The sequence below is a fragment of the Dendrobates tinctorius genome, unplaced genomic scaffold, assembly GCF_039654945.1.
Source record: "Dendrobates tinctorius isolate UK_male_01 unplaced genomic scaffold, ASM3965494v1 ptg000177l, whole genome shotgun sequence".
In the NCBI taxonomy this organism is placed as follows: domain Eukaryota; kingdom Metazoa; phylum Chordata; class Amphibia; order Anura; family Dendrobatidae; genus Dendrobates; species Dendrobates tinctorius.
In genome coordinates this window covers 20,818,975-20,842,366 of record NW_027361844.1, presented here as the reverse complement: position 1 = coordinate 20,842,366, position 23,392 = coordinate 20,818,975, and the positions used below count along the sequence as shown (strand labels likewise).

General features: G+C 45.0%; 1 long non-coding RNA gene across 1 annotated transcript; it reads right to left on the bottom strand.

Moving 5' to 3' along the window:
- Window positions 1–9,250: 9,250 nt before the first annotated feature.
- On the bottom strand, window positions 9,251–17,410 carry LOC141054295 (uncharacterized). Its single transcript, XR_012221394.1, has 2 exons — window positions 16,603–17,410; window positions 9,251–9,976 (listed from the first exon to the last, which is right to left on the bottom strand). It is a non-coding gene; the product is annotated as an uncharacterized lncRNA (long non-coding RNA).
- Between the last annotated feature and the right edge of the window lie 5,982 nt (window positions 17,411–23,392).

Here is a 23,392-nt window from a genome sequence, read left to right as displayed (position 1 = left end):
TCGCACATAGTAAAAACCATAGCAACTGGCGTCACTAAACTTGCCGCGCCTGCGCAGGAACACGAAGAAGGTTACAAAACCAGCACCATAATAGACCCCACATTAGTATGGATATCAATAAGGTAATGCTCAGGCTATCACATGACTGATCCCATCGTTAAACTAACAATGGTCACCAAGCCCATACTACCGTCATATGATTCCATATTAGAAAAATACCAGCAAGGTCATCATACAAAAAAAGGGGGGCTGTCCAAAAGAGGATTAGCCACATAAAAAGATATATAGAAAAATGAGGACACTATAAATAGCCAAATTTAATGATTTTAACATACAATAGCTTTATTAACATATTCATACAAAAAAGAGGAGGGCAAGAGGGCATGGGGATATGACAATATAATATTATTATATAAATAGACCAACAAGTCTTCAGGGAAATTCAGTCCCCATGTCCTCCAGTCACTCCACCGCATCATTCCTAAAGAAAAAATAAAAAATAAAAACAATCAACACTATTGTGAACCAAAAGATGATGCATCAAGACTCATATGACCTACTTCATACAGATCTGCAAATTATAATCAAGATTCAAACCCTTCAGTGAAGTAGGTCATATGAGTCTTGATGCATCATCTTTTGGTTCACAATAGTGTTGATTGTTTTTATTTTTTATTTTTTCTTTAGGAATGATGCGGTGGAGTGACTGGAGGACATGGGGACTGAATTTCCCTGAAGACTTGTTGGTCTATTTATATAATAATATTATATTGTCATATCCCCATGCCCTCTTGCCCTCCTCTTCTTTTTTGTATGAATATGTTAATAAAGCTATTGTATGTTAAAATCATTAAATTTGGCTATTTATAGTGTCCTCATTTTTCTATATATCTTTTTATGTGGCTAATCCTCTTTTGGACAGCCCCCCTTTTTTTGTATGATGACCTTGCTGGTATTTTTCTAATATGGAATCATATGACGGTAGTATGGGCTTGGTGACCATTGTTAGTTTAACGATGGGATCAGTCATGTGATAGCCTGAGCATTACCTTATTGATATCCATACTAATGTGGGGTCTATTATGGTGCTGGTTTTGTAACCTTCTTCGTGTTCCTGCGCAGGCGCGGCAAGTTTAGTGACGCCAGTTGCTATGGTTTTTACTATGTGCGATGGCGCTGATTTTGCGCCCGCACTCTTGGTTTTGTTGAACTCTCTGTGTGCTTTGCGCAGGCGTGACTAGTGTAGCGACGCTGGTCACTATGGTATTTTCTAAGCGCGATTGCGCAGACGCGGGAGCAGCGTGGTATAATACCGCGATATTTGCGGTTGAAGGAATTTACCTAGCGCTAATGCGCATGTGCGAGATTCTGATGACATCGCGGGATTTTCTCCTGCGCTGCCTGTGTATGTCACGGCATCGATGCAGTTTAGCAACTCTTCTAGGCTGCTGAAGGTTTTTGGGAATGCTGGGAACAAGAGGTTATGTGCTGGTAACTATTACTGGTTGTTTGTTTCGGCGCCGATTTCAAGGAGGTGATCTAATTGGCTTTGCACCGTGATTGACATGTCGGTTGTTAGCTTATGATTCATTGGTTAGGGGTTGCTAGGACAATTGAGGATGCGATGTGGTGATTGGCCTCTCTAGAGAAGGTACAACTATATGTTTCTTTACACTGCGTCATTTCTAATGGTGTTTTTAATGATGTTTTATATGTAATATTACTTTTCTGTATACACTGTATGTTATTATGTTTTATATGCACTATTGGTGTTTTTTGTCTATTGGGCGGGTATTTGATCCTGATTGGCCATTTGGGCCTATATAAGACCGCCATTTATGTTGTTTTATATGCTTGAAAAAGACCACTTGGTGGTTGAAACGTTGCATTTCTTCATGGCTGAATAAATTTATACTACTCTCACCTGGATTGGATGCTGCTCCTCTTCTTCTTCTTACTGGGGTATATACATCACTGGGGCAGACACTGGGGTATATACACATCAGTGGGGCAGACACTGGGGTATATACAGACACTGTGGTATATACACATCACTGGGGCAGACACTGGGGTATATACATCACTGGGGCAGACACTGGGATATATACATCACTGGGGCAGACACTGGGGTATATACACATCACTGGGGCAGACACTGGGGTATATACAGACAATGGGGCAGATACTGAGGAATATACACATCACTGGGGCAGACACTGGGGTATATACACATCACTGGGGCCGGGACTGTGCATACAGTAACAGATGCTCCATGTCTGGACTCACCCAGATCCTGATGAGGGGAAGATGAAAGGCGGGAATGCAGAGCAGATTCCATAGACAATACAGGCACAGAGCAGACTCCATAGAGACAATGGGACAGAGCACAAACTCCGCCCACAGAAAAACTTCCTTGCTGGAGTCAGACATGTGACACAGCAGGGGTTACAGGGAGAGTCAGCCAGAGGCGTATCTAGGCTTTCTGGCACTCGGGGCAAGAATTCGGTTCGGCGCCCCCCCTCCCCGCCCAAGTACATATGCGACTTGCACACTTAGCCATGTACCCACGAGCTGCTCTTCCTAATACTCTCAATGTTCAGTAAAAAACTGAGAGAAGCAGGAGAGAAGCTCGTTGTCACAGGACCATACCTATGAAAATCGCATATGAGTGAAGTGTCCGTGTGATGACTACTGGAACCTGCAGAGCTGAATCCTGACATTGCAGCTTCTGAATTCTCACAACGAATGCACTGCACACTTTTAGGATTCTCCCTTGCCGATATACAGTCATGTCAACACAAGTATGTGATTTGTATACTTCTGGCCACATTCCGACTAGACGTGCCCGGCCTCGCTCTGTTCATTTTCATTGAGTGAGACCACACATGTCTAGTCAGCATGTGACCGCATGTATGTAAATTACCGGCACAAGAGAATCCTAACAGCGTTCAGTGAGCACTGTGAGAATTCAGAAGTCTGCAGTCACATAGAATGACTGCAGACTCAGCACAAACCTGGACAACCCCTTTAATGTTCCTAACATAAATAAAAACATGAGAATTAGTCAGTATCACAAATAACATTTACATCCAAGTACCTTATAGATGACGTCTTCTCTGGAGTTGTTCTCCTTTTCTTCTTCTTGTCCAGACCCCATGATGAGCTTTCTCATCCACAGCCATCTCTGCAGACGTCCATCTTCTCCGGTCTTCTGCAGCAAATCTCCACACGACGCCCTTAAAGATAGAAGTGTCATTATAATGCTCCTAAATAAAAATGTCTGCAATATACTGTCGCCTCACACTATTCCCCTTTAACATCCCACCTGTTCACCATACTGTCTCATCATATATTTACCCCCTCACTCTCTATACTGTCTGCTCACACATACCCCTGACTCCCCATACTGTGTCCACTTACATTAACCCGTTCGCTCCCCATACTGTCTGCACCAATCCCCCATACTGATTCCTCATACATACTCTGTGTCCTCAAATCTCCCCACACATTAAATCCCCTCATCCCCAATCCCCCACACACATTAAGTACCCCCATCCCCACTCCAAATCCCCCCCACACATTAAATAACCCCCATCCCCACTCCAAATCCCCACACACATTAACCCAATCCCCACTCATTAACCCCCATCAGCACTCCAAATCCCCCCACCCCCACTCCAAATCCCCCCACACATTAACCCCAACCCCACTCATTAACGCCCCCATTCATTAACCCCAGCACACATTAACCCAATCCCCACTCATTAACCCCATCAACACTCCAAATCCCCCCACACATTAAATAACCATCTCCACTCCAAATACCCGCACACATTAACCCCCATCCCCACATTAACCCCCATCCCCACTCATTAACGCCCCCACACATTAACTCCCATCCCCATTCATTAACCCCCATCCCCACTCATTAACCCCCATCCCCACTCATTAACGCCCCCACACATTAACCCCCATCCCCATTCATTAACCCCCGCACACATTAACCCAATCCCCACTCATTAACCCCCATCACATTAAATAACCCCCATCTCCACTCCAAATCCCCCCACACATTAACCCAATCCCCACTCATTAACCCCCATCACATTAAATAACCCCCATCTGCACTCCAAATCCCCCGCACACATTAACCCAATCCCCACTCATTAACCCCCATCACATTAAATAACCCCCATCTCCACTCCAAATCCCCCCACACATTAACCCCATGGCATCCCCACTCATTAACCCTCACACTCATTAACCCCCATCCCCACTCTAAATACCCCCACACATTAACCCCATCCCCACTCATTAACCCCCATCCCCTCTACAAATCCCCCCCATCTCCACTCATTAACTCCCCCTCATCTCCCATCTTTGGTGGTTCTTCAGCTCCACAGAGGAGCACACTTACCACCAGCGTTTGCTTTGGGCACCGGGGAGTGACGTCAGCAGCGTGATCACATGACCTGATCATGCTGCTGACGTCGCTCTGGCCCGGCGGTCAGAGCTTCAATTGTACTGGCGTCTGTATAGACGCCAGTACAATTGTTCCCTGGGAGCCGGCACGCGCACCTTCTCTGCGCCGGCTGTCAGCTTGACAGCTGACACAGAGAACCGCCGACTCTCAGGCCGGGGGGGTGCAGCAGAACGCAGCCGCCAGGGAGGACACTGCGGACCGCTGCATTAGGCGGCCCGACTGCACCCCCCTGCTGGCTGCGCCCGGGGCAACTGCCCCGGCTGCCCCCCCTAGATATGCCCCTGGAGTCAGCACCACGTTATATGACAGGGGGGCCGCTCTGCAGCCCCGTCTTCAGGAAGCACTGCCGCCTGAGGCAAATAGCTCAGCTTGGCTCATGATAGGTGCGGCCCTGCAGGCGCCCCTTGGCTTGGGTGGCACCCCGGGCGATCGCACCCCCCGTCCCCTCCTAAAAACGGCCCTGACGCTGGAGATTTGTCCCGCTGGGCTCTGGCTCACCCCATCAGCCCCCTGGCTCACTCCATCATCAGCCGGGCCCCCTGGCTCCCCGAATCATCAACCGGGCCCCTGGGTCCCCCAGACACCCCATGCTCAGCCGGGCCCTGAGTCCTGGGTCCCCCAGACCCCCCATGTTCAGCCGGGCCCCAGGTGCCCCTCAGCCCCTGGCTCCCCCCCAGACTCCCCATGATCAGCCGGGCCCCGACAGAGACATAAAGACACTTATTACCTGCTCGCTCGCCACAGCCGCTCCCAGTCCCACGCTGATGCCACGTGGCACAACACGCACTCCACTCTCTTCTTCCTGCTCAGCCACCCTGGAATGAGGAAGTGGAGAGTAGCAAAGGCCAGCGTGTGACGTCATGTGAGGGGGCGGTGCCGTACCATTGTTCACTGCAGCACTGGGGAGGGGCCCGGCGGTGCTGCGGACCAGACCAGACCAGGCCAGTCTACCAGGGTCTGGATCATTGGATGTGTCAGGGCAGCAGCCAGCAGGGCAGGGCTGAGGGGGGAGCCCTGCCTGCGTGCTCGGGCTCCACTGGGCCTGGGTGGGCCCCCCTAATCACTGGGGCCCCATACACCTGTAAGGCCTGTCATGCCCTGATGGTGGCCCTGCATGTGTATATAGCCTTAGGCTATGTTCACACTTTTTTTTGCTATTTTTCTTTTTTTCTGCAGCCAAAACCTGATCTCTTGGCAGCAAAAAGGCTTCAGACAAAAAGCAAGTTTTGCTAACATTTTTGCTGTGCTTTTTTCTGCGTTTTTCAGGATCCCAAAGTTCAGCGTTGCTTCCAACATACAAGATTGACCAATGCAAGATGTTAGACCACTAATGCAAGATGTATGTGAAAACAAACATTTTTGGGGAAAAAAAAGGCAATTTTATCAAATTCTTTAGTGGAAAAAGTTTTTTTATGTCTGAAAAAATAGTGACTATTCTGAACCAAAAATTTCATATGAGTTTATGAAAAAATACACAATTGCAAGTATATAAAACTCAAAATCTGTAGTAGCCTGCTCTATACAAATCCACAGTTCTCTCCCGATTTGAGTGAAATTTGGCACTCCACCCACAGGAGCAGATTACTGCGCACGTTAAATCTCGCTAGCAGTTGAGATCTCAATGCAGTTGAGACCTTCATTAGCTTTGTAGACAAAGCATTCCAACAATTGAGACATGACATGGAAAGTGGTAGGTTACATTACCAACCTAATTTAACCCCACTAGATTTTCAGGCCCTTCAGCCCCTCCGCCAGGATGATCATATCATCATCAAACCAGCGGATAAGGGGGGAGCCATCGTTGTGATGGACAAAGAGGCCTACACTAATGAGGTATTATGACAACTGAATGATGATACGGTTTATACTAAATTACAATTCAACCCTACTAGTGAGGTTAGAAACCTGATCTACACAACTTTGACACGTTATGTCACCCAGGAGGTTATTGATCTTAAGACACAGGAATTTCTTACCAAGAAGGAGCCCATCACTCCGGTGTTTTATACACTGCCTTAAATCCATAAGAACTTGGAAACCCCCCTGGGGAGGCCCATAGTTGCCTCTACAGACTCCATCCTTTCTCCACTGTCCATCTTCTTGGAAAAAATCCTTACACCTTTGACACGTGAGGTACCATCTTTTCTCCTTGATACAGGAGACTTCTTACAGGTTATTTATAATCTTGGTCCAGTACCTGACACTTCTATACTTGTATCCTTTGATGTAAGGATCTTTATACATCAATTCCACATCAGCAAGGTATCGTCTGTGTCCGACATCTTCTTTCAACATCCAATGAAAATCCGGATGTGATTGAATTTTGCCTAGAGCTTCTCCCAATAGTTCTCACAAAAAAAATCTTTATGTTTAAGGACAACTTCTATTTGCAGACAAAAGGGGCTGCCATGGGATCAAATGTGGCTCCGACATATGCAAATAGCTATATCGCAGCATTCGAAGAAGATATAGTCTATACTGACCCCTATACAGATCCCACTGTCTTGTTTGGAGAAGATTCATAGACGATATCTTTTGTATTTGGACAGGCACACCTGACTCTCTTGACCAATTTTTTGCCAATCTCAACTCCTCTTGGCCAGGCTTATCACTCACAATGACTAATGACACTAATCAAGTGAGTTTTCTGGATACCTTGGTACTCAAGGATCAACACTGATCTATTTACTAAACCGACCGATCGCAACAGCCTCCTGCATTTTGATAGCCTTCATCCTTTATCTATCAAAAAGTCTATACCAAGATCACAATTTAGGAGGATTCAGAGGATTGTTACTGATCCGGTTAAAAGTAGGCAGAGAATTGAGGAGATGCATATTAAATTTGAGGAACACGGTTACCCCCCCTGCGTTACTAGCTGAAGCTGAGAAACCATCTGACGGTCTACGCAGATCCGCTGAAAAACGGATCCCCTTGGTGCTTGCATTCCATCCCAGGTACACATTTTACATCGAACAATTAGGAAACACTGGGACCTTCTTAGGACAGCATACCCCAATGTCAGTGAATTTCAAAATCCCTTTTTACCACACCACAAACGTCCGCCTAATATCCGAGACTCGCTTGTTAGAGCTGACATTGGCACTAAGACATGAGTGTCCACACAAAGATTCCTTCACAAACCAAAGACCGGCACATACCCTTGCCTGCACTTTAATCAGTGCAACAACGTACTTAAAGGTGACACCTTTTATCACCCTCATTCACATAAAAAATACACATTGAGGGATTATTCCACTTACAACTCATCCTATGTCGTATACCTTTTTAAATGTCCTTGTCGTCTCTTGTACATAAGCGAGACAACACAGCCGATAGAAGATGGGATCCCAAAACATAAATCCACCATCCGTTGCAAAAATATGTTATTACCGTTAACATTTAATTTCATCACAAAGGGACACACTATTGCCCAATTAAAGTTCCAAGTAATTGAACACATTCACCGTCTAGGTGAGGGGGTGACTGGATTCATTTATTGAAGAAAATGGAAACCTATTGGATACAGCAGTTGCAAACCCTATCTCCATGGGTACTCAATAGGGAATACGATTTACAATCCTTCAAGTATATCTCAGTGACACTCTGTTCTCATTATGGACACCTATGATTATGTCATATTTTGTTATATTCTGTTCCAATTGTCATTACATTACCTGTTGATATCTTTATCATATGTTTGTATTACCATTGTACTAATGCTCCTATCTTTTTCTACCGAGCCACCTTTATTGATTTCAACTTGCAACCTCCCTGCTTGACCTGCCCCTCTGGATCCCATGGCTTTACCACCTGCTCGACTGACTCAGAGACCTCCTAATTCATGATACACAGTGCTGCCTTTTTCACCTTCCTATAGACTTTGCTCACATTCAATCAAAGATGGCGCCTGGAACGCAAGCTTTAGGCTTGTGGAGCGCATAATGACGTCACTTCCTGTGACACACTTCCTTTTTTAGCACAAGCACTAGTCCCACCCCACTCCTTCTAATAGCATCCTAGAGACACTTCTCCTCACTCCAACAATCGGTGGACACTGCGTTGTGAGCCGGACACACTCCCCACTGACCACTACTGGTAAGATCTGCTATTTTGCACACTTCATTAATGTCTATATTTAGCGTTAATAGAGCGCATTCCCCTTTCAGGTTGGTTCCACCATAAAACTATCTGGACTCATTTGGGTGCCCTGAATAACATAAGTGAGCATTTTTAATTTTCTTATAAACTTGTGCTGTCATCACTTCTCATATACAGAAGTTTCACTTGTATTTTTTACCCAGGATGTCCTTCATTGAGTTAATGGACTCTTGAATTCTATGTTAAGTGCACCACAGCCCCTCGGTAGGTGCCACGCACAAGCCATCACTTCTTATGGTCCTTATAATCACACACCATATTCAACATATTTATTTTTTACAGAGTCTACATTCTGACTGACCACTTATTGTTAACTCCTAAATGAATATTCATTAACTTACTGGTATGCTGGCTTATTCCACATACTTACCCTGGGTTTACTTGCTATTATTGAGATTATCTACTCATACTTCCAGATAATTCATCACCCATCATATTGGACACCACAACATTGAGCAGTCGGATAGGTATCCCTGTCATTTTCCTCCCCCTGATATGAATGATATTGATATGGCACACAAAATGCGGTGTCGTCATCTTAATTGTTCTGCTTCCAAATTGAAAGTGGGGTCTTACGGCCGGAGAAATTGGGACAAATGCAAGCAATTGTCTCTCAAATGATTTCTGATTTATTTCCAGAAGTGTACATTTTATAGCAAAAATCGAGCTGTCTCATTGCATTACATCATGGGTTCTTTCCAAATTACTGATTACCCCAAATAGCAAATTATTATTGATCTCGTATGATCTCATATGTCCTATATCTACTATATAATCATTATGCAACTGATTATTGTTTCTGGCCTTGCTAACCCAGTTTCGATGAGACTAGGTGGATACAGAAATACAGAAATAAGTCTTAAAGAACCAGAAATATCTTAAAGCTACATGATTCTAATATTCAGCAAAACGTCCATATAGTGGTATAATTTTTTATACTTGTATATATTCATATGCTATATATTCTCCTCTTAACAGTCCCTCCTTTGGAGATATGCAAAATAAAAATCCTAATCTCGTCGAACCTATCTGTCCTCCCGGCCTACCTATTTCAACAATGCTGGAACCTAACTAACTAATTTTCACCTTATACACGAGACGACCCATCTCTAGTCGATGGACCCCCTCCTAACGGACTTTGCACAGGAGGAAGTCAGATCCTGGACTATCCCTCGTTGGTTTGCTTCAGGCAGGCATATTCCGGAGGTGGATATGGCATTCTTCTCATGGGTTCATAGGAGTATCTTTCATATAGGGGATCTTCAAAGTCGGCATGCATAGTCATTACTGTGGTTTCCATGGTCATCGTCATCATTTTCTTAAGGCATGGAGCTATGCAATATAGAATTAAGGGAAATATGATCAAAGGACATAAAATAACTATTGTAAACTTAATGGGTCAATAATTGCCTTTATGGCATCCCCAGTGTATTTTATAAACCGTTGTTGATTATTGTATAAATAGTTTATCCACTTTGCATTCTTATTTACGGGGATAGTGGGTTTGAACACAACTATTGTCTCGTTCTCGACTTTGAATTTGTCAGGTGCTCCCTGTGTGCCCCCACTAATATCTATACTTCTTAGCCAAAATTTACCTTTTGTGTCACCATTTTCCCTCCCAAGTTTAGTACTTGAGCCTAGTACATATAACCCTTGGTTATTTTCTGAGGGGTTCTCAATGATGAGGTACAGAACTATACATCCCTTCTTGGGGCAGTGGGTGGCAGGGAAGGGTAGGCCTGGAAAAACTCTCTGGCCTTCAAAAAGAAGCTTTGGACAGAGTCATGCAGCTTAATAAGCTTATTACCCATTTGTCCCTTTGCTGTAGGGCCTGGACTGGTTGATGTCTCCAGTCACTTTCACCAGTGTGCCACCCAACAAGTGACTAATCCTCCCAGTTTGAACCTTCCCCTATTTCAGCAGTAGTGACATAGATGAATTGTGTACTTAACCCGATATCAAACTGTGCCATGGGGCCTGGACATTCTACTATGAGACAGTAGTCAAATTGATATGTTACTCTTGGGGTGGAGACATTACACCAGAATGTCACTATACCCTTCTCATGAGTGACTACCCCTTGGTGACTGACTACCCCTTGAGCTAGGAAAAGGATAAGTGCCAGACGGATGAAGAGTGGCAGCCGCCACTGGACTCTGGATCCGGCATCTCCTTGCAGTGGGAAGCGTGGACCCATGGACTGCTGTGATAGTTGACAGGACTTGGAACGGGCTGTCATCTCTAGGTTCAAGGTTACATCTGTTGAACCTCTTGGTGATGAGGACTCAGTCACCGGGCAGGATCTGGTGGGCTCCTAGGTCCTCAGGATATGGGATGGATGAAAAGACTTGGAAATATATTTTAGTCACATGTTTTTAAACTTAGTCTGCATATAGGCAATTATAGTGAACAAAATATAATCCTAAACTGTGAATATTTACAAGTAGGATCTTATAGGGCTGAGTTTTGTTGGACCTGCTATTACAGTCATATGTTAAAGTTTGGGCACCCCTATTAATGTTAACCTTTTTTCTTTATAACAATTTTGGTTTTTGCAACAGCTATTTCAGTTTCATATATCTAATAACTGATGGACTCAGTTATATTTCTGGATTCAAATGAGGTTTATTGTACTAACAGAAAATGTGCAATCTGCATTTTAACAAAATTTGACTGGTGCAAAAGTATGGGCACCTCAACATAAAAGTGACATTAATATTTCGTAGATCCTCCTTTTGCAAAAATAACAGCCTCTAGTCGCTTCCTGTAGCTATTAATTAGTTCCTGGATCCTGGATGAAGGTATTTGTGACATTCCTGTTTACAAAACAATTCCAGTTCAGTTAAGTTTGATGGTCGCCAAGCATGGACAGCCGGCTTCAAATCATCCCACAGATGTTCAATGATATTCAGGTCTGGGGACTGGGATGGCCATTCCAGAACATTGCAATTGTTCCTCTGCATGAATGCCTGAGTAGATTTGGAGCGGTGCTTTGGATCATTGTCTTGCTGAAATATCCATCCCCTGCATAACTTCAACTTCGTCACTGATTCTTGCACAATATTGTCAAGAATCTGCTGATACTGAGTTGAATCCATGCGACCCTCAACTTTAACAAGATTCCCGGTGCCGGCATTGGCCACACAGCCCCAAAGCATGATGGAACCTCCACCAAATTTTACTGTGGGTAGCATGTGTTTTTCTTGGAATGCTGTGTTTTTAAGCCTCCATGCATAACACCTTTTTGTATGACCAAACAACTAAATCTTTGTTTCATCAGTCCACAGTACCTTCTTCCAAAATGTAACTGGCTTGTCCAAATGTGCTTTTGCATACCTCAGGCGACTCTGTTTGTGGTGTGCTTGCAGAAACGGCTTCTTTCGCATCACTCTCCCATACAGCTTCTCCTTGTGCAAAGTGCACTGTATTGTTGACCGATGCACAGTGACACCATCTGCAGCAACATGATGCTGCAGGTCTTTGGAGGTGGTCTGTGGATTGTCCTTGACTGTTCTCACCATTCTTCTTATCTGCCTTTCTGATATTTTTCTTAGCCTGCCACTTCTGGGCTTAACAAGAACTGTACCTGTGTTCTTCCATTTCCTTACTATGTTCCTCACAGTGGAAACTGACAGGTTAAATCTCTGAGACAACTTTTTGTATCCTTCCCCTGAAAAGCTATTTTGAATAATCTTTGTTTTCAGATCATTTGAGAGTTGTTTTGAGGAGCCCATGGTGCCACTCTTCATAGGAGAATCAAATAGGAGAACTACTTGCAAGTGGCCACCTTAAATACCTTTTCTCATGATTTGATACACCTGGCTATGAAGTTCAAAGCTCAAAGAGGTTACAAAAGCAATTTAGTGCTTCAGGAAGTCAGTAAAAAGTAGTTAGGAGTGTTCAAATCAAGAAAATGATAAGGGTGCCCATACTTTTGTACCGGTCAAATTTTGTTTAAATGCAGATTGCACATTTTCTGTTAGTACAATAAACCTCATTTGAATCCAGAAATATAACTGAGTCCATCAGTTATTAGATATATGAAACTGAAATAGCTGTTGCAAAAACCAAAATTGTTATAAAGAAAAAAGGTTAACATTAATAGGGGTGCCCAAACTTTAACATATGACTGTATGTGTGTGTATTTGTGCGTGTGTGTGACCCAAGGGAAAGACTAAACTCTTATGCTATGACTCCCCTGTTTCCTGTATAGCATCAAGTATGTAGAGTTTTGTTCGAGGCCTTTAATTTTCCTTGTTCATCCTTAGTCGTATTTCATCCTAGGTCCATTTCTTCTTTTCTTCCTTGGATACTTGTTTCTGGAGTGTTAGAACATCTTTTTCCAGGGTTATCACTTTTCCTCTGTTACTTCAGCTAGTCTGTTGCCCACTGCTTCCCTTGAAGTGTCTCCAGTGTGTGTGCTTTTACTTTTACCACCGCAACTCTTCCTGGCATCAACAAGTACTCCATTAATTCTTGTATGGCTTTGTGGTGTCTGACCGGCGTTCCGTTAGCCGTGATGAAGTCTCTTTCCCTCCAGATTGGTCATAGCTTCATGTTGAGTGGACCTCTGGTATGCTTCTGTCATGGCCTGCAGTCCTGCCTTTGGGTGTAGGCAGTGGTTTTGCTGGCAGCATGTATCTTCTGTGGCTACTGCTATACCAGTGTGCAAACGGCCTTCATGGCCTGCATACCTTGGTCTATGCAGAAAGAGCGTCAGGTTAGGATCTTCCAGGTGTTCTCTTGCCTCATGACAGCGAGACAATCGCGTTGAGCCTTTTCAGAGTCGACTACCTCTTCCACTAATGTGTCAGAGATGTGGTGTTCATCCTCCATCTTCCCCTCCCCCCCCCGTTTGGCAGAGGTAGGAGAGTAGCTGGACAGCACATCTGGAGATGGTGATGTTGTCCGGGAGCAGAGTAGGGCATTGCAGACAGGTGCTTTGAGCCAGGATCTTCAATTGGTGACCCATAAGGATGTCAGAAGCTTTGTCCAGCACAGGTGGGTTGCAAACATGGCTCTCATGCAGGTTGGGACTCCACGAGCCATTGGGTCAAATCTTGGAGAATAGTAGCCAGGAGGGCATTGTCTTCCTATATGAAGCTGTGTTAGGACTCCAGTTGCATGGTTAGGCTTCTTCATGACAAACAGACAAAACAGTTCAATATAGCCTGGCAGTCCTAGAGCTGTGGAAATGTCATTGCAAATTAGCATATAAAACCCATTGATGCCTTCTTTATTTAACCTTAAAATAATTATAAAAAGGTTGCATGTGTATGTGTACAAGAGTAGTATTGGCTTGGCTGTCTTCAGTTAGGGGAGGAGGTCATCCATATATATTGTAAAAGAATGGCAGTGGGATGTGTCCTCTTCCAGGTCTCCAGGACCGTGGTCATGGCTCAGGTGAACATAGAGAGGCTATGTTGTGCCCCTTGAGACTTCATAGTCCAAATATATTGTTGGCACCATATGTAAAAACAAACAGGTGGTGGCTTGCAGCATGTAGAGGTAAACTGAAGAAAGCATTGGCCAGGTCAATCACCATGAGCCATAGAAAAATGAATAGAATTGATAAAAACAGAGTGTGTGGGTTTGGCACCATAGATGTGTCCAGTACCATAACTTTATTGACAGCATATAAGTCATGTATCATCCATAACTTCATAGAAATAATTGCAGATTGTGAAATGAAAAAGTATTGCAATTTCTTTGGTTGCAGGGCATCTGGCTTCAGCCCCACCTTTAAAAACTGGATTTTCAGCCTGCCATTATCTTCCAGGCATCATGCCCACAGTGAGTCTCGGATCAATGCCATTAATTCAACGCCCACATGATCAGGTTTGTCCTGTAAAGAGGAGAGACTGCATACTTCTGCAGCAAATAGATCAATATCCCTGATTACATTTCTGGCTGCATCGGGACCCACCAGGAATTTGAGCGGAATATCCTGAACCTCTGTCTGGGTGAGAGATGTTGTTTCTCTATTATATTTTTGTGGGGGGGGGGCTGTAAGAGTATACGTATTTTCATGGGTTGTGGAATCAGTATGCCAATACCCTATTAAAATCTGAAGCTCGGTATTGGTGGCTGTCAAAGCTTCTTCCAACTGGGGACTAATTTGCATTTCAAATCTGAGATCCAGAAACTTTTTGTTACATTGGTGGAAGAAATTATCCACAGGTTCTCCTTTACCCTGCATGACCTCCTGGAGAATGGGGGTCTGGCAAGCTGCTTACTAGAGTATCTGTCTCCTGGTATTTCCAGGAGTCCTTGCGTGGAGTAGATTGTGTACAAAAGTATGAGCTTTGAGGCTTAAAAGATGATGGCGATAATTATGTCCCCCCACCATATAACGATAAATACTGTAGAGTATCAGTCTGAGCTATTTATTTCTTGTCTTCTCCAGTTCTGTTTAATTATATACCTCCATGTCATATTCATCTTTTTCTTCATTATTCTTTTCATAAACTACCATAATTAATAAAACTATAATAGATGCTGGACAGGATGTAGCATAAGGCGTGCCGTCTATATAAATACTTGGAAAGAAGGTAGGGCTACTTGGATTGGTCATCTGATAGAACAAGTCTCATGAAATTCTACATTCTGCGTTTGACAGCTGGCACACGTCCAGTCATCGGGAATGTATATAGAAGTATAAATGATGTTGCAACTGACATCTTCCTGTGTAAATATTTGTTTTGCATAAAATTCAGCAATCTTGTTATATTCCTTTCCTCATGCCTTTTTTTTCCTAACTTCCTCTGCCATCTTATAAAATGCTTCAGGGTCCTGTAACACCTCATAATACCTGAGGCTGGGACACTGCTCTCTACTCATTAACACATTCTTCCATTCCTTCTTAATTAATGCTCCTCCCCTCGTGATTGGAGGGTTTCTTAACATACATTTTCTTTCCTCACTCCACTATGGATCATATCTGTCTTATAGATATCGACTGACTACTCCCACCCATTCTATCATCTGAATTCTGAATGCGTCTGAGGGACATGTGTGTGCGTCTTGAGACAAATTCTCACGGGGTTATAAACAGTTGAATATGTGACTTAAAAGGCTGTATATACTCCGTATGTCCAAGTAAAGGGGTCTTCGGTGAACATAGTGATGTCTAGCTATCTTGAACACAGTAATATAGGGAATTAACCAACAACTATCACCAGAGTATTTCACAAATCTAGAATGCATTCAAAAATTTTAACCACATGCTAGTACGCCTCCTGCCGGCAAATCATACACACTGAAAAAGACAAAAGACAGAATGAATTTAAAACTGGCACTGACATCAAATACTGCGAATCCTTGACACCAAAACACTTCACAATTTACCTATCCATATGTCAGCCTGATTTGTAGAGATGAAAAATCTACACCTGGGCAAACCATACTTTTCAGGGAGAGAGCAATCACTCAGTCACATCAACATGGTAATTGACATTACCCTTCCACCCGTTTAGAATAAAACCTATAAACCTATGCTGCAGCTAAAACACCATCATCTTAGCCAGATGATGTCCGGTGGGAAGTCACCCGCAAGAAGTCACCAAGCACTTAGAGGATGGAAAATCACTCAGAGCAATCAAGCCCCTACTCCCACTTGCCCACTGGGAGAGACACAGTTCAGACTTCTGCGATCATCGGTCGAGCCGAGAGCAGGACTGGAACCAGAGTGACAGTGAATTTGCTCACTACGTCTCCCTAGCTTTTCTTTTCTTTTCAGGCTGGCTGAGGTAACAATCACGTATGCAAACAACCAAAACAGCAAAGCAGAGAGGCAAAGCAGATAAGGCAGACAATTAAGGAAATGGTGACCAGGGTGGGTTTTTGGTGCTAGGACTTGTCAGATTGGTCACTATGTCCAAATCTGACAGCCGACTGACCTTTATCTCAGCACGGAAACACTGGAGGGTTATAGGTAAGATGAATAATTTTCTTACCTAGTAGGAGGTGCACATCTCCACCCTTGAGTGGTCTGGTCCAAGATTGGAGGTCTTCTTTGCGGCTGGTCAGGTTCGAACTTTCGTCCTAGCCCCACGTTGGGCACCAAATGATATGAATGATATTGATATGGCACACAAAATACGTGTGTCGTCATCTTAATTGTTCTGCTTCCAAATTGAATGTGGGGTCTTACGGCTGGAGAAATCGGGACAAATGCAAGCAATTGTCTCTCAAATGATTTCTGATTTATTTCCAGAAGTGTACAACATTTTATAGCAAAAATCGAGCTGTCTCATTGCATTACATCATGGGTTCTTTCCAAATTACTGATTACCCCTAATAGCAAATTATTATTGATCTCATATGTCCTATATCTACTATATAATTATTATGCAACTGATTATTGTTTCTGGCCGGCCTAGCCTAACCCAGTTTCGATGAGACTAGGTGGATACAGAAATACAGAAATAAGTCTTAGAGAAACAGAAATATCTTAAAGCTACATGATCCTAATATTCAACAAAACGTCCATATAGTGGTATAATTTTTGATTCTTGTATATATTCATATGCCATATATTCTCCCCTTAACACCCCTATCCTTATTGACCATTTTCCTACCTATAATGATACACCTTTGTATTTTGATGCACGCCATCTTGATTGTTGCTTTCAGTTTATATTTGATCTCAAAAAACTTTTTCTTGAATTTCGTTGATGAGATACAATATGTAAATTTGTTTACTTTGACACATGTTTATTGCAGTACTTTGATGAAGATCTTTTCTGGGACTGAAACGTTGTGTTTGGGACTGCATTAAAATTAAACTACAATTCACTAGGTTGAGTGCCAAGTTTTTCTTTATAATAATTGGCAAAATTGGCAAACATTGTCAAGCAAAGAAGTTTAACTTGAAATCGCCTGGTATGTGCTGCTCAAATGGCAAAGTCAGTTTGCCACCTTTAGATCTACCTCCTTAACAACCACTTCTTTCATACATGTCAGGAACAACTCCCGAGTCCAAGCATTTTCTGCATAATATTAGGAGATACAATTCATCTTTCCAGATGACATCCTTTGGTACGACAGCTGTAAATTTTACTTTAGCTACTGGGATAAAACACTCCGGGATCGCCTTTGCTGGGGTCAAAGGTCACGTGCGTTCAGCATGAAACTCAGGCGCAGAGCTGGGATTCGGGTATAACTGACACTAGGTCAGGTTTATTAATGGTGAAAGCAATGCATAAAGAAATAAAACATAAAACAAATCCTTGCCTGTCCAGCACTAACTAAACAAAGTACAACCTAACTACCAACTGGCGGGCTTCTCCCGTCCAGCCAAACCACAGTTGCAGTGGGCACTGCTCTCACTCACGTGTGTCTCTCACACAGACAGGCTCTCTGTGTTCCCAGGCTGAGACACTCACACAACCACCTGGCATCCTTTTATATCCACCTCCCATTATTCATTAGCAAGCAGGTGCGATACTGACCAGACTAGGCCACATAGGAAAGGAATCTGGGCGAGATATACCTGCCCTCATCCACTATTCCCACATGATTCTCACATATCCCCCCCCTCTGCTCAGACCTCTCCGGTCGAGCAATGACACCCGCCAAACAGTGCACTTGGGACAGGGCATCTGCATTTCCCATCTGTACCCCTGGGCGGTGCTCCACCGTAAAAGTGTAGGCCTGCAGGGCAAGGAACCACCGGGTCACCCGGCTATTCCGTTCCTTGTTCAAGTGCATCCACTTGAGAGGGGCATGGTCCGTGATCAGCCTGAACTTTCGGCCCACCAGGTAATATTTGAGGGCCTCTAGAGCCCACTTAATGGCGAGGCACTCTTTTTCTTCGACTGCATACCTTTGCTCGTGTTTATTCAGCTTCCTGCTGAGATAGAGGACTGGGTGTTCCACTCCGTCCCTCACTTGTGAGAGTACTGCCCCGATACCGGTATCAGAGGCATCCGTTTGTACCACAAACTCGCTGCGGAAGTCCGGAGTCACCAGTACGGGCTGAGAGCAAAGTGCCCGTTTTAGGCTATGGAAGGCTTCTTCAGCCGCTAAACTCCATTTAATCATGATGGAGTCTTTCCCTTTTGTAAGATCTGTCAGGGGGGTAGCGATGGCTGTAAAATTGGGTATGAACCGGCGATAATAGCCGGCGATCCCCAGGAAGGCTTGCACCTGCTTCTTGTTGACAGGTTGTGGCCAGTCCTGAACCGCCTGAATCTTATCAACCTGGGGTTTAACAACACCCCTCCCAATTACATACCCCAAATACCGGGCTTCTTCTAGCCCGATGTGACATTTCTTGGGGTTCGCGGTTAGACCTGCCTCCCACAGGTCGTCAATCACAGCTTGTACTTTCTGGAGATGAGTCTCCCAGTCCAAGCTGTAAATGACAATGTCGTCCAAATAGGCTGAAGCGTACTGCCTATGTGGCCTCAGGACTCGATCCATTAGTCTCTGGAAGGTCGCCGGTGCTCCGTGCAGTCCAAATGGCATATACACATACTGAAATAGACCTTCTGGGGTAGCAAATGCCGTCTTTTCTCTGGCAGCCTCCGCCAGAGGGATCTGCCAATACCCCTTTGTTAGGTCTAGGGTCGTAATATACCAGGCTTTTCCTAACCGATCTATTAACTCGTCGACCCGGGGCATAGGGTAGGCATCAAATTTTGAGACCGCATTCAGTTTCCTGAAGTCATTGCAGAACCGGATGGTGCCGTCCGGTTTAGGAATTAGCACAATCGGGCTGGACCAAGCACTGTGCGATTCCTCAATGACACCTAACTCTAACATTGCCTTCACTTCTCGGGAAACGGCTTCACGGCGCGCTTCTGGGATTCGGTAGGGCTTTACGTGAACTGTGACACCAGGTTCTGTTACGATGTCATGTTTCATTAGCGTAGTCTGCCCGGGTTTTTCTGAGAAAAACTTTTGGTTGTGAAGTAGAAACTGCCTGACCTCAGTCTTTTGCCGCTCCGAGAGAGTCTCTGCAACCCGTACCTCCGGTACGGTATGCGAGCAGACGGGACGGGCCAGCTCCGCTGACAAGGCAGACCGATCTTTCCAGGGTTTTATCAGATTTACATGATAAATCTGTTCGGGTTTCCGCTTACCTGCCTGGTATACTTTGTAGTTTACTTCACCAACTCTTTCCTTAATCTCAAAGGGGCCCTGCCACTTTGCCAGGAACTTACTGTCCACCGTGGGGACCAGGATCAACACCCTATCTCTGGGTGCAAACGTACGGATCTTGGCGCCCCTATCATAGATTCTTTTTTGGGCTCCTTGAGCCTGCATCATGTGTTCTTTGACTATAGGCATAACAGCCGCAATACGGTCCTGCATTTGTGTGACGTGATCTATCACCGTTTTAAACGGAGTGACCTGACCCTCCCAGGTTTCTTTTGCAACGTCTAACAGTCCGCGAGGACGTCGGGCGTACAATAACTCGAAAGGCGAGAATCCCGTGGAAGACTGGGGTACTTCCCTGATGGCAAAAAGCAAATACGGAAGTAAATAGTCCCAGTTCTTCCCATCCTTGTCTATCACCTTTCTCAGCATCTGCTTCAGAGTTTTATTGAACCGTTCGACCAACCCGTCTGTTTGAGGATGATACACGGATGTGCGTAACGGTTCGATTTGTAACAATCGGCAGAGCTCCTTCATTACCCTGGACATAAAGGGGGTCCCCTGGTCGGTGAGTATCTGTTTTGGTATACCGACCCGACTAAACACATGCACCAGTTCCTTGGCAATCGTCTTGGTGGCCGTGTTACGCAAAGGGATGGCCTCCGGGTAACGAGTGGCATAATCCAAGATGACCAGGATATGTTGGTGTCCACATGCAGACCGTGGAAGGGGTCCAACTAAATCCATCCCAATCCTCTCAAACGTGACTTCAATAATAGGTAGGGGTACCAAAGGGCTACAGAACCGGGGCTTAGGTGCAGAGGCTTGGCAGTCAGGACAAGACTCACAATATACACGAATATTGTGATGCATGCCTGGCCAAATAAAACAGTGTAATATCCTTTCGGTGGTTTTCTGGACTCCCAGGTGACCTCCCATCACATGTCCGTGGGCCAGGTCCAGCACCTGCCGCCGGTAGGGTTTTGGCACGACTAATAGTTGCACCGTACCTTCCCCCTTTTTCTCTATCTGATAGAGTAAATCATTCTCCAGAACCATGTAAGGATATGCCAGCCTAGAGCCAGGTTCTACGGGTACCCCGTTTATCACTTTTACATTTGTCCTAGCCTGAGAAAGGGTAGGATCCTTTATTTGCTCGCTTTGGAAGTCATCTTTCTGAACTTCTAAATCCGGCAAACGGGGAGGTGGACGGCTGTCGGCCTCCTCCTCTTCCCCGGTCTCCTCCGTATCACCCGCCATGACTGAAAATGGGAACTGCAGGTCATTTCCCGCAGACTCTGCCCCCGAGTCTTCCGGGGAGACCACTTCCAGGGGTCCGGGACCCCCACGCGCCCTGGGAGAAGAATCATGTACACGATTACCCAAGGGCATCAACTGATTCTCCCACAATTGCCAGAAGTGGGGAAAATCCCGGCCCAGGATAACATCATGCAATAACGCCGGGACGAGTCCCACTTTATGTTGCCACTTTATGTTGCACAGACCCATAGGAAGTAGTAATGCATATGACCGTGGTGAGGTACGAACAGGTGTCTCCATGCACACACGTTACAGAAAATTTGTCTGATGGTCCAGTCGGGGCTGACACCAGACTGGCCTTCACCAGAGTCACCACACTTCCCGAGTCTAACAATGCCACCACATTTTTGCCATCAACAGTTAAATCACACAAGTGTTTTTCCGCATCCTTTTGACCGGCATTCACACTCACTACCCGTGCAACCATAGACATGCGTTTTTTAGAGTCTGTGACGTCGCACTGCATGGGTTCAGTAGTGACTGGACAGTTCGCAGCAATATGTCCCATCTCTTGGCAGCTGAAACACCTAACGGGCCCCTTGCTTAGACCATAGTTCGTTACTCTCGGCCTCGCAGTGCGGGCAGTCCCATTTTCCTCCCCCACTGTCTTAGGGATTTTTCCATCTCCCCTACTCCCTGGAACAGTCTTACCGGTTCCACGTGGAGATGATGAAGAACGAGGTGGGGTAACGTCGTCTCGGAGTCCTTCCGCCACGGAGTAACGATCAACCAGATCCACCAGTTGATCTGCCGTCGTAGGATTTCCATGGCTTACCCACTTCCTCAGGGCTGGCGGTAGAGCTTTCAGGTACTTGTCCATGACGACTCTCTGGATTATCTCTGGCGCTGTCAGCACCTCGGGTTGTAGCCACTTCTTCGTCACGTGGATCAGGTCGAACATCTGTGACCGCGGTGGTTTATCCGGCTGATAAGTCCATTGATGCACTCTCTGTGCACGGACAGCGGTCGTCACTCCCAGCCGGGCCAAGATCTCGGCTTTCAGTTTGTCAAAGTCCTGCGCAGCTTCAGGCTCTAAGTCATAATAAGCCTTTTGGGCCTCACCGGAAAGAAACGGGGCAATCAGGCCGGCCCATCGTGCCTTCGGCCATTTTTCTCGTACCGCCGTCCATTCAAACGTGGTCAGGTATGCCTCGACGTCATCTTCGGTCGTCATCTTCTGCCAGTACCGACTCACTCTCGACTCGGCTTCCAGGTTAACCTCATGTAGGCTTGCCAGGCGCTGCGCCACCTGCTGGAGAAGCGAACGATCGGTAGCTGTCATGTCCACCAACTCCTTCAGCTGGGCCATCATCACCCGATTAGCTTCTTGCTGGACGGCGGTGGACTGTACCAGCGCTTTCACCACGTCCTCCATGCTCATGCTTGCAACGTGATGCCCGCGTTCTCCACCACAATGTGATAAAACACTCCGGGATCGCCTTTGCTGGGGTCAAAGGTCACGTGCGTTCAGCATGAAACTCAGGCGCAGAGCTGGGATTCGGGTATAACTGACACTGGGTCAGGTTTATTAATGGTGAAAGCAATGCATAAAGAAATAAAACATAAAACAAATCCTTGCCTGTCCAGCACTAACTAAACAAAGTACAACCTAACTACCAACTGGCGGGCTTCTCCCGTCCAGCCAAACCACAGTTGCAGTGGGCACTGCTCTCACTCACGTGTGTCTCTCACACAGACAGGCTCTCTGTGTTCCCAGGCTGAGACACTCACACAACCACCTGGCATCCTTTTATATCCACCTCCCATTATTCATTAGCAAGCAGGTGCGATACTGACCAGACTAGGCCACATAGGAAAGGAATCTGGGCGAGATATACCTGCCCTCATCCACTATTCCCACATGATTCTCACACTACCATAACCAACAATTTAACATATTTTCTGCGAGCGAAGCAGCGGGTATTGTACTAGTGATATTATAAAACTTCACAAAAAAGGGGTTTTTAGAAATAGTTTTTAGACAGAAAAATTGACATAAGGATTTTTTTATGAACATATCTTAAAAATATAATTATGGATCAAATACCAGGTTATTTTCCAAACTTCTTTAGTATTCATGAAAGGTTATAGTTGACATTTAATATTTTGCCTCAGCATCTTACAACAGAAAACTTTGCAATCAAAAATAATTTTATTAACTTAGACTTTACAATAAATTGCTGTTTTCTTCAAGAAGTAGACCCCAAAAATATATATACCTGGTCATGAAGTCGGTGTAGGAAACAAGAAAGTGGAGCAGTTTCTTCGTAAGTATTACAATGAATGTGTTACATATTGCTACTGGAAAAGTAAATGCTCCTC